Here is an 11,257-nt window from a genome sequence, read left to right on the forward strand (position 1 = left end):
GTGCTTACTATGTGCCAAGTACCGTTCTAAGCGTTGGGGGAGATACAAGGTTATCTGGTTGCCCACGTGGGGCTCTCAGTCTTCATCCCCATTTTTCTGATGAGGTCACTGAGACCCAGAGAAGCAGCGTGGCTCAGTGGAAAGAGCCCGGGCTTTGGAGTCAGAGTTCATGGATTCAAATCCCGGCTCCGCCAACTGTCAGCTGTGTGACTTTGGGCAGGTCACTTAACTTCTCTGGGCCTCAGTTACCTCTTCTGTAAAATGGGGATTAAAACCGTGAGACCCCCCGGGGACAATCTGATCACCTTGTAACCTCCCCAGCGCTTAGAACAGTGCTTTGCACATAGTAAGTGCTTAACAAATACCATCATCATCGTTAAGTGACTTGCCTAAAGGCACACAGCTGACAGGCGGCGGAATCGGGATTAGAACCCACAACCTATGACTCCCAAGGCCTTGTACTTTTCACTAAACCAAGCTGCTTCTCTGAAAAGTGAAGCGAATTACCCAAGGTCACACAGCAGACAAGTGGAGGAGGCGGAATTAGAACCCATGACCTCTGACTCCCAAGCCCGGGATCTTGCCACCAAATGCCATCATCATCATTATTATTATTATTATTATTATTATTATTATTAGGCCATACTGCTCCTCTAAGTGAGGAGTCCCTCACCCAGCCGGCAGGCTCCCACCGCTCTGACCACCTTCCCTTCCCCCTCGTCCTCCATCTGACACTTAAAGAAAAGGGCTGAGACTGGAAATGTGGGGGCCTCCAAGCCTATGAATGCATTCAGTCATATTTATTGAGCGTTTACTGTGTGCAGAGCACTGTACTAAGCTCTTGCAAGCACCTGTCTACCTGTTTTGTCTTAATAATTATAATAATAATGGTATTTGTCAAGTGCCTACTATAATAATGATGGCATTTATTAAGGGCTTACTATGTGCAAAGCACTGTTCTAAGCGCTGGAGCACTGTTCTAAGCACTTGGGTAACAATAATAATAATAATGGCATTTACTAAGCGCTAACTATGTGCAAAGCACTCTTCTAAGCGCTGGGGAGGTTACAAAGTGATCAGATTGTCCCACCGGGGGTTCACAGTCCTAATCCCCATTTTACAGATGAGGGAACTGAGGCCCAGAGAAGTGACCTGCCCAAAGTCACACAGCTGACAGTTGGCAGAGCCAGGATTTGAACTCGTGACCTCTGACTCCAAAGCCCGGGCTCTTTCCACTGAGCCACGCTGCTTCTCTATGGCCTCTTACTGTGGGCCTACTGTGGGTAGACCCACAGTAAGCGCTTAATAAGTACGATTGAATGAATGAATACAAGGTGAGCAGGTCGTGCCACGTGGGGCTCACAGTCTCAATCCCCATTTTACAGATGAGGTCACTGAGGCCCATCATCATCATCATCAATCGTTTTTATTGAGTGCTTACTATGTGCAGAGCACTGTACTAAGCGCTTGGGAAGTACAAATTGGCAACATATAGAGACAGTCCCTACCCAACAGTGGGCTCACAGTCTAAAAGGGGGAGACAGAGAACAGAGAAGTGAAGTGACTTGCCTAAAGCCACACAGCTGTCAAGTGGCGGAGCTGGGATTAGAACCCACGACCTCTGACTCCCAAGCCCGGGCTCTTTCCACTGAGGGTGGATGGATGAATGGATAATAATAATGATAATGGTATTTGTTAAGCGTTATGTGCCAAGCACTCTTCTAAGTGATCGGGTAAATACAAGGTAATCAGGTTGTCCCACATGGGGCTCACAGTCTTCATAGAGAAGCAGCGTGGCTCAGTGGAAAGAGCACGGGCTCCGGAGTTAGAGGTCATGGGTTCAAATCCCCGCTCTGCCACTTGTCAGCTGTGTGAATTTGGCCAAGTCACTTCACTTCTCTGTGCCTCAGCCACCTCATCTGTAAAATGGGGATTAAGACTGTGAGCCTCCCCCATGGGACAACCTGATCACCTTGTAACCTCCCCAGCGCTTAGAACAGTGCTTTGCACATAGTGAGCGCTTAATAAATGCCATCATTTTGGGGAAGCAGCATGGCTCAGTGGAAAGAGCCCGGGCTTGGGAGCCAGAGGTCATGGGTTCTAATCCCAGATCCACCACAAGTCTGCTGTGTGACCTCGGGCAAGTCACTTAACTTCTCTGAGCCTCAGTTCCCTCATCTGTAAAATGGGGATGAAGACTGTGAGCCCCCGTGGGACAACCTGATCACCTTGTATCCCCTCAGTGCTTAGAACAGTGCTTTGCACATAGTAAGCGCTTAATACATGCCATTATTATTATTACATATTATATGTAACATTTATTATTATTATTATTATTATTATCATTATTCACCATTTTACAGATGAAAAGAAGCAGCGTGGCTCAGTGGAAAGAGCCCGGACTTTGGAGTCAGAGGTTGTGGGTTCAAATCCCGGCTTCAGCACTTGACAGCTGTGTGACTTTGGGCAAGTCACTGAACTCCTCTGGGCCTCAGTTACCTCTTCTGTAAAATGGGGATTAAGACTGTGAGCCCCCTGTGGGACAACCTGATCACCTTGTAACCTCCCCAGTGCTTAGAACGGTGCTTGGCATATAGTAAGCGCTTAATAAATGCTATTATTATTATTATTATTATGAGGGAACTGAGGCACAGAGCAGTTAAGTGACTTGCCCAAAATCACAAAGCTGACAAGTGGTGGTCAGGATTAGAACCCATGATTCTGACTCCCAAGCCCGGGCTCTTTCCACTAAACCACGCCACTTTTCAGCGTGTTGTCTGTCTCCCCCTTCTAGATTGTGAGCCTGTTGTTGGGTAGGGATGGTCTCTATCTGTTGCCGAATTGTACTTTCTAAGCGCTTAGCCCAGTGCTCTGCACACAGTTAGCGCTCAATAAATACGATTTAATGAATTAATAAATGAGGTTGCGTCAGTCAATTTTAAAGAGAAAAGGGACCTGCTGTCCCACCAAAGTCACCGACTGAGAGTAGAAGTGTTGAGCCAGAAGTCATTTGACTGAGGCGCTTTCTAGGCTTTTCCCAATTTATATTTTTTAAGAGTATTTTCATTCATTCCATCGTATTTATTGAGCGCTTACTGTATGCAGAGTGCTGTACTAAGCACTTGGAAAGTACAATTCGGCAACAGATAGAGACAATCCCTGCCCAAAACGGGCTCACAATCTAGAAGCGGGGAGACAGACAAAAAAACAAAACAAAACAAAACAGACAGGCATCAATAGCATAAAGGTCCCCCCACACCATAAACCTTCATTTTTCTTTTTTTTTGGGTGTGCACTGGACAGTTAAAAATAGTACAGAAGACCTTTTTTTTCTTGGTGGTCCTTTGCATTTCTCTTAATTAAAACATGTATTCGGTGCTAAATAGGTGCCAACCAAATTGCTTGTCTTTCTCAAGCTAAGTAGGAAATAAAGAAATATCCAAATATATGGGAACCTTTGATTTTTAAAATTAATAGCGCAAAGGGTCTTTTTTTCTTGAAGGTCCTTTGCATTTCTCTTAATTAAAACATGTATTAGGTGCTAAATAGGTGCCAACCAAACTGCTTGTTTTTTGTCATGGCTAAGTAGGATATAAAGGGATATAAAGAATATCAAGAGAAGCAGCGTGGCTCAGTGGAAAGAGCATGGGCTTTGGAGTCAGAGGTCATGGGTTCAAATGCCGGCTCCACCAATTATCAGCTGTGTGACCTTGGATAAATCACTTAACTTCTCTGGGCCTCAGTTACCTCATCTGTAAAATGGGGATTAAGACTGTGAGGCCCCCGTGGGACAACCTGATCACCTTGTAACTTCCCCAGCTCTTAGAACAGTGCTTTGCACATAGTAAGTGCTTAATAAATGCCATTATTATTCTTCTAGACTGTGAGCCCACTATTGGGTAGGGACCGTCTCTATATGTTGACAACTTGTACTTCCCAAGCGCTTAGTACAGTGCTCTCTGCACACAATAAGCGCTCAATAAATATGATTGATTGATTGATAAAGGGGTATCCAAATACATGGGAACCTTTGATTTTAAAAATAAAATACCTGAAATTGAGTTTTATGGTTCCAGATACTTGACTCGGTGCTCCACAGTAGATGTGAAAACCAGAATGAAGAGAGAATGCAGGAGTCTCTAGCACAATTTCCTGGTTCTCCACACACTGGAAAAGGAATTGCTGAATGTGGGACCATATTATCTTCAAATCTCATTCATGGCTCAGTGGAAAGAGCACGGGCTTGGGAGTCAGAGGTCATGGGTTCTAATCCTGGCTCCACCACTTGTCAGCTGTGTGACTTTGGGCAAGTCACTTAAATTCTTTGTGCCTCAGTTACCTCATCTGTATAATGGGGATTAAGACTGGGAGCACCACGTGGGACAACCTGATTACCTTGTATCCCCCCCCCCCCCACCCCATACAGCTCTTAGAACAGTGCTTGGCACATCGTAAGTGCTTAACAAATACCATCATCATCATCATAATCATCATCATAACACTGTAGTTTGACTCCCTGCAAACCTCTCCCCACTCCTTATCCAAAATTAATATTTGAATGAGAAATGATGTTTTGAAAACAATTGATATAAAGGACTTCTATCACACCTAGTGGAATCCAAGAAGGTTATGGAAAATGAAAAAAGCCTTCTAAAGCTTAAGGTCAAGTTCTAGCCTTATAAATCTTGAACTATTGTATATTACTTCATACATACATACATACATTCATTTCTCTGCCAGTCTTCAGCAGTTGGGCAGGAAGAGTGTATCAGGCCTGGACAAAGAGGATCCCTGGGGCTGAGTTCCCTGGCAGGTCAAGCACAGTTTCCCCACCCTTAAACCTGGTACCTATGTTGGCCTGCTCTCACCATGCTTGCAACCCACGGGGGAAGGCAAACACAGTGCTTTGCACATAGTAAGCGCTTAAATGCCATCATTATTATTATTAAAGACTCGGGTTTCTCACCTTTCCCAGTTTGGGGATCGATGATGGGATCATGTGAATGGAGGGAGAGGGCTATTACCCCTTCCACCAGGTCCTGGGTGCCTGGTTGGCATTTTTCTTCCAAATTGGATGTTGGCAAGTTGGGGGCCAGCATACACATGTGGCTACCGTCCCCGCTCTTCAGTCTGTGGCACCGGCTGTGGTGCCCCACTATACCAGGAAATAATTCAAATCCCGTGCCTGGGGCACTGTTGTGTTTGGGAGGACTTCAAGTCTCTTTGTGCCCTTCCTTTGGCCTGGGCACCCTCGGTTTAAAGATCTTGAGTGTCTCTCCTCCTTTCTGCCCCCCAGGCAAGGTGGACTTTAATTCTATTTGTTCTATTTTGACACCTGTCTACATGTTTTGTTTTGTTGTCTGTCTCCCCCTTCTAGCCTGTGAGCCCGTTGTTGGGTAGGGACCGTCTCTATATGTTGCCGACTTGGACTTCCCAAGTGCTCTGCACACAGTAAGCGCTCAATAAATACGATTGAATGAATGAATGGGCCAAGAATCCCCACTATCCAGGTGAAATGGGTGTGGCTGATGGGGACACATTGATTGCCCCTTGCCTCTTTGCCTTTCCGTGGTCACGTCAGTTGAACATTGCTTGCTCTGAGGGGCATTGGCATCGGTGGGGAGGGCAGAGGGGTCTTCTTCTAGACTGTGAGCCCACTGTTGGGTAAGGACCGTCTCCATATATTGTCAACTTGTACTTCCCAAGCGCTTAGTACAGTGCTCTGCACACAGTAAGTGCTCAATAAATACGATTGATTGATTGATTGATTGATTCTCCCACTTCCATCCTCACCTGCAGCCCTGATCCTGGCTAGTAATGTGAGCCAAGCTTGTAAGCAGAATCAGAAGTCTTCTCCCAAGAGTCAGATTTGCACAACACTTAGCGGTAGGTCCCTCGGCTTCTGTGTGCATGGAGAGTTATCTAGCTGTGGAATTGCAGGACTCAGTCAGTATCAATCAATCAATCGTATTTATTGAGCGCTTACTATGTGCAGAGCACTGTACCAAGCACTTGGGAAGTACAAATTGGCATCACATAGAGACAGTCCCTACCCAACAGTGGGCTCACAGTCTAAAAGGGGGAGACAAAGAACAAAACCAAACATACCAACAAAATAAAATAAGTAGGATAGAAATGTACAAGTAAAATAAATAAATAAATAAATAAATAGAGTAATAAATATGTACAACCGTATATACATATATACAGGTGTTGTGGGGAAGGGAAGGAGGTAAGATGGGGGGATGGAGAGGGGGACGAGGGGGAGGGGAAAGAAGGGGCTCAGTCTGGGAAGGCCTCCTGGAGGAGGTGAGCTCTCAGCAGGGCCTTGAAGGGAGGAAGAGAGCTAGCTTGGCTGATGTGCGGAGGGAGGGCATTCCAGGCCCGGGGGATGACGTGGGCCGGGGGTCGATGGCGGGACAGGCGAGAGCGAGGTACAGTCAGTAATCAGGAACTTGTAAACCTGGGTTATTCCTGAGACTAGGCCTGCCTGAAAAATTGGCAGTCAATCTACCTGCCCGGTATTCCCAGACAATAAATCAATTTACACCACATAAAATCAGTTTCTTGGAATCAATGAATTGTAAATACTTGAAATGCTAGAGAAGGTTTTCACAAGTTGCCGTCTTTTACCTGAATAGCTTTCCTGCTACAGTATCCCCGAAACTCTTCCTCCTCCTCTTTGCCCCGCTTGGGGCATCATAGCTACAGCATTCTTCCCCAGTTGCTCCATTATGGGCTCTCCAACAAATTATTTTATGAAAACATGCATTTTAGCAGAAATTACTACTGCAAACCCTCTGGGGAGTATTTTTTTTATGAATATTGGAATTGTGAAATCAACTTCATCAATTGTATTGAGTGCTTACTTTGTGCAGACCAATGTATTAAGCCCTTGGGAGAGTCCAGTATAACAGAATAAACCCATAATAAGGTTACAATCTAGCAGACTTTATGTAACAATATTCACCACAGGGCTACATCACTAGTAAATTCTCTAGTTAGTGAGTACCTGCAGGGAGTTCAGCACTGTGCTTTAGCCCTAGGGAATCTTGGCTGGTGTCGCAAGCTCAATCAGCTACCCGCTTTATGTGCTTCCAGGGCAAGCCTCAATCAATCAATCAATCGTATTTATTGAGCGCTTACTGTGTGCAGAGCGCTGTACTAAGCACTTGGGAAGTACAAGTTGGCAACATATAGAGACAGTCCCTACCCAACAGTGGGCTCACAGCCTCCAGCAGCTCCTGGATGGGTTCCTTAAGGACTTGATGGTGCTCACAGCCGGATAAGTTGGAAAGGTTTACTGGAGGATTGGAACCATACCAACATCAATTTCCAAATCTCTTCTTGCATCTCCAAACACAGCAGCACAGAATGGAGGAGAAGCAGCATGGCCTAGTGAATAGATCTCGCTTCTCTGCTGTGGGACTTGGGGCAAGCCACTTCACTTCTCTGTGCCTCAGTTACCTCATCTGTGAAATGGGGATTAAGTCTGAGTCCCGTTTAGGATATGGACGGTGTCCATCCTGATTAACTCGTATCTACCCCATCCCTTAGTTGAGCGCTTAGTAGGCACTTAAATGCCAAAAAAAATGTTTAAGGGACTGGACCTATTACTCAATTCTGCTCAATGCTTCAGTTGTGAGCTCACTGACCATACCAGATCTATGACAGCAGGATGGCTAATTTTTATTTACACCCAGAGTAAATTTGTTGCATTTTCTCAGCTGGAAAACTGAAAAACTTACCCCATCCTTTCCGGCCTTTCATCCCTTCTTAAAACTTCTTCCCCATTCTTGCCACCACTGCTTTTAAAGTACTTTCTCCGCAGCTCCTGCAGGCATCCCCACCATTTCATCAGTCCTTCATTTTCCCTTCTCCTCACTTCCTCATTTATGCCTGGCCACCAAGCACAGCTTAAACGTTTTACTTATTTCATAGCTGCAGTTGGCCCTTCCATGGCTTGCAGCCTCAATAAAATATTAATATCCAGAGTGAATTTCAATTATAAAATGGAGAAGAAAAAGCTAAAGGGTGAAGCTAAAGATTATTGTTTAATCAATCAGTGGTATGTATTGAGTACTTTCTGGGTGTGGAGCAATATTCTAAGCACTTGGAAAAATACAAGTGCAAGGTGGGTTATTGAAGCCCAAACAAGACGATATGAACATAAATTAAGGGAGTGATTTCAGTTTGAGGAAGGGCTTCCTGCCTTTCTGGGTGATGAAGAATGGAATAGATGACCAAGGTGGAGTCCCCATCCTTGGAGCTCTTTAAAAAATAAAACTCTGCCCTGGAAATTTTCATTGTTTTCCTACCTAGTGAAAGACTGGTCTAGACAAGCTCTTGGAGTAGCTTCCAGCCTGCCGTGTCAGAGCGTCGGGAAGAATGGGGGAATGGAGATAGTGGGGCAGTTAAAACATGATTTAACTTGGCCAAAACATGATTCGCTCCTGTATTTGCATATTATAGTAACAGCAGTGACCGCAACAGAAGCAGTGTGGACTAGTGAATAGAGCACAGGCCTAGGAGTCAGAAGGACCTGGGTTCTAATCCCAGTTCCGCCACTTGTCTTTTGGGTGACTTTGGGCGAATCACTTCACTTCTCTGTGCTTCAATTACCTTATCTATAAAATGGGGATTAAGACTGTGAGCCCCAGGTGGGACATGAACTGGGTATCTCCCCAGCACTTAGAACAGTACCTGGCACCCGGTGAGCACTTAAACACCATTTAAAAAAAAAACAAAAACACAGTAGGAAAACTCACAAAGGCAGTGCTGTTTCCCTCCTGTTCCTGTCCTGGAGGAGTGTACAGTCTGGTTGGATGAACTCCAGGAGGCCTTCCCAGACTGAGCCCCCCTTTTCCTCTCCTCCTCCTCCTCCCCGCCCCATCGCCCCTACTCTCTCCCTCTGCACTACCCCCTTCCCCGCCCCACAGCCATTGCGTATATTTGTAGATATTTATTATTATATCATCATCATCATCATCATATTTATTGAGCACTTACTGTGTGCAGAACACTGTACTAAGCGCTTGGGAAGTACAAGTTGGCAACATATAGAGACAGTCCCTACCCAAAAGTGGGCTCACAGTCTAAAAGAAACACTTAGTAAGTTGCTCTGCACATAGTAAGCACTCAATAATGATACTTGTTAAGCACTTACTATGTGCTGAGCACTGTTCTAAGTGCTGGAGTAGATACAAGGCAATCAGGATGTCCCACAGGGGTCTCACAGTTTTGATCTCCATTTATGGATGACGTAACTGAAGCACAGAGAAGTTAAGCAATTTGCCCAAGGTAACACAGCAGACAAGTGGTGGAGCCGGGATTAGAACCCATGTCCTCTGACTCCCAAGCCCGGGCTCTTTCCACTAAACCACGATGCTCCAATAACAATAATGATGGGATTTGTTAAGCGCTTACTATGTGCAAAGCGCTGTTCTAAGCACTGGGGAGGTTACAAGGTGATCAGGTTGTCCCACAGGAGGTTCACAGTTTTAATCCCCATTTTACAGATGAGGGAACTGAGGAACAGAGAAGTGAAGTGACTTGATCAAAGTCACACAGCTGACAGTTGGCGAAGCTGTGATTTGAACCCATGACCTCTGACTCCAAAGCCCATGCTCTTTCCACTGAGCCACGCTGCTTCTCTATTCTCTAGTATATTCTATTCTCTATTCTATTTATTTTATTAATGATGTGTACATATATCTATAATTCTATTTATCTATTTTGATGCTATTGATGTCTGTCTACTTGTTTTGTTGTCTGTCTCCCTCTTCTAGACTGTGAGCCCATTGTTGGGTAGGGATTTTCTCTAATCTGTTGCCGAATTGTACTTTCCAAGTGCTTAGTACACTGCTCTGCACACAGTAAGTGCTCAGTAAATACAACTGAATGAATAAACTCTAGTTTAAATCATAAGGTCCCCTCTAGATTGTAAATTCTTTGAACTGTTAATTTACTCTTTTGTACTTTCCCAAGTGCTTAGCATCATACACATAGTAAGCGATTAATAAATACCATCCATCTCCTCCTTTACAATCATTCATGGCTTTATTGAGAACTTATTATGTGCCAAACACTGTGCTAAGGCCTTGGGAGAGTACAATAGAAGAGAGTTGAAAGGCACGCTCCCTGCCCACAGTGAGCTTACAGTCTAGAAGGGGAGACAGATATTAATACAAATAAATAAGTGATGATGGCATTGTTTGTGCTTACTGTGCTTACTTGAGAGAAAACAAAACTTAAAATAAATTTCAATTGTGGTACAGGAATAGTTTTCCAAGATCCAAATATGTATAATTCGGGTTGCCTTTCAGTTCCTATTTCAGTGTGTTATGTTCTTTTCTGGATTTAGTGGGATTCATTATATTACATATTTCTAATCTCTTGTTGAAAACTGCCATTTAATAGAGATGAATTGCTCCTGTTTTGTTTCATTATTCTGTGAGTGGATGGAGAAAAGCAGAAACACAATGCATTTCTAATTACTTTTTATCTCCTTCTCTTTCCTCCTTCCTACTCTTCATGCCCCCTATCTCTAGGACGAATACAATATTAAGTAAACAATATAAAAGCACCGTCGTCTCAATGGCAGAAAACACGATTTTTAATATGGAAGAAATTATTATTTTAATATCTAACATTGTAGTTATGAACTTCTATACAGAAATGGAGGTAGAGACCGAGAGAACAAAAAGATTAGCTTCCGTGAGCAAATTCTAGCTCAAAGTTTGGTCCGATCTGATGTCAAGGGAATCTTTATCTTTTCTTACCTTCGACAACGAAATCTAATTTTATGAATAATTTTCGGCATGAGCTCTTCAATCCCTCGTTTAGTCTCTTGGAAGCGGTCGGGGCTGCGGGGTTTATTTGAGTTGAACGTTCGTTTCTGCTGCTCTCACGGTTCCCGTTCAAATTTCTCAAGAAAAAAAACAAAACAAAACAAAACAAAACAAAGCGAAACAAAAAAACCTGACAGTTAAAGTAGCAGGACTGCCGCCATGTGGACCAAAGCACGAATAGAAACGGGAAATTCACCCAAACAAAGAAACCTGGGCCGAGAGAAACTAGGCAAATTGAATTCTCAACAGCTCACAAGAGCAGTTACCAATTTTTTACACACACACACACACACACACACACACACACACACCCACCCACCCCCCCCTTTACAGCTCAGGCAATGAGATTTGCCACAAAATAAAATTCACCATTGGCCACTGTGAGCCTGTTGTTGGGTAGGGATTGT

General features: G+C 44.3%; 1 protein-coding gene across 1 annotated transcript in view; it reads right to left on the bottom strand.

Annotated features, from left to right (window-relative positions):
* Window positions 1-10,867, bottom strand: part of TBPL1 (TATA-box binding protein like 1) — a 65,127-nt gene extending 54,260 nt beyond the window's left edge. The window contains exon 1 of the mRNA XM_038766466.1: window positions 10,782-10,867. The gene's annotated coding sequence lies outside the window, so the exon portion shown is untranslated. The remainder of the gene's footprint in view (window positions 1-10,781) is intronic.
* Between the last annotated feature and the right edge of the window lie 390 nt (window positions 10,868-11,257).

Source organism: Tachyglossus aculeatus, chromosome 2, assembly GCF_015852505.1.
Source record: "Tachyglossus aculeatus isolate mTacAcu1 chromosome 2, mTacAcu1.pri, whole genome shotgun sequence".
NCBI classification, from domain to species: domain Eukaryota; kingdom Metazoa; phylum Chordata; class Mammalia; order Monotremata; family Tachyglossidae; genus Tachyglossus; species Tachyglossus aculeatus.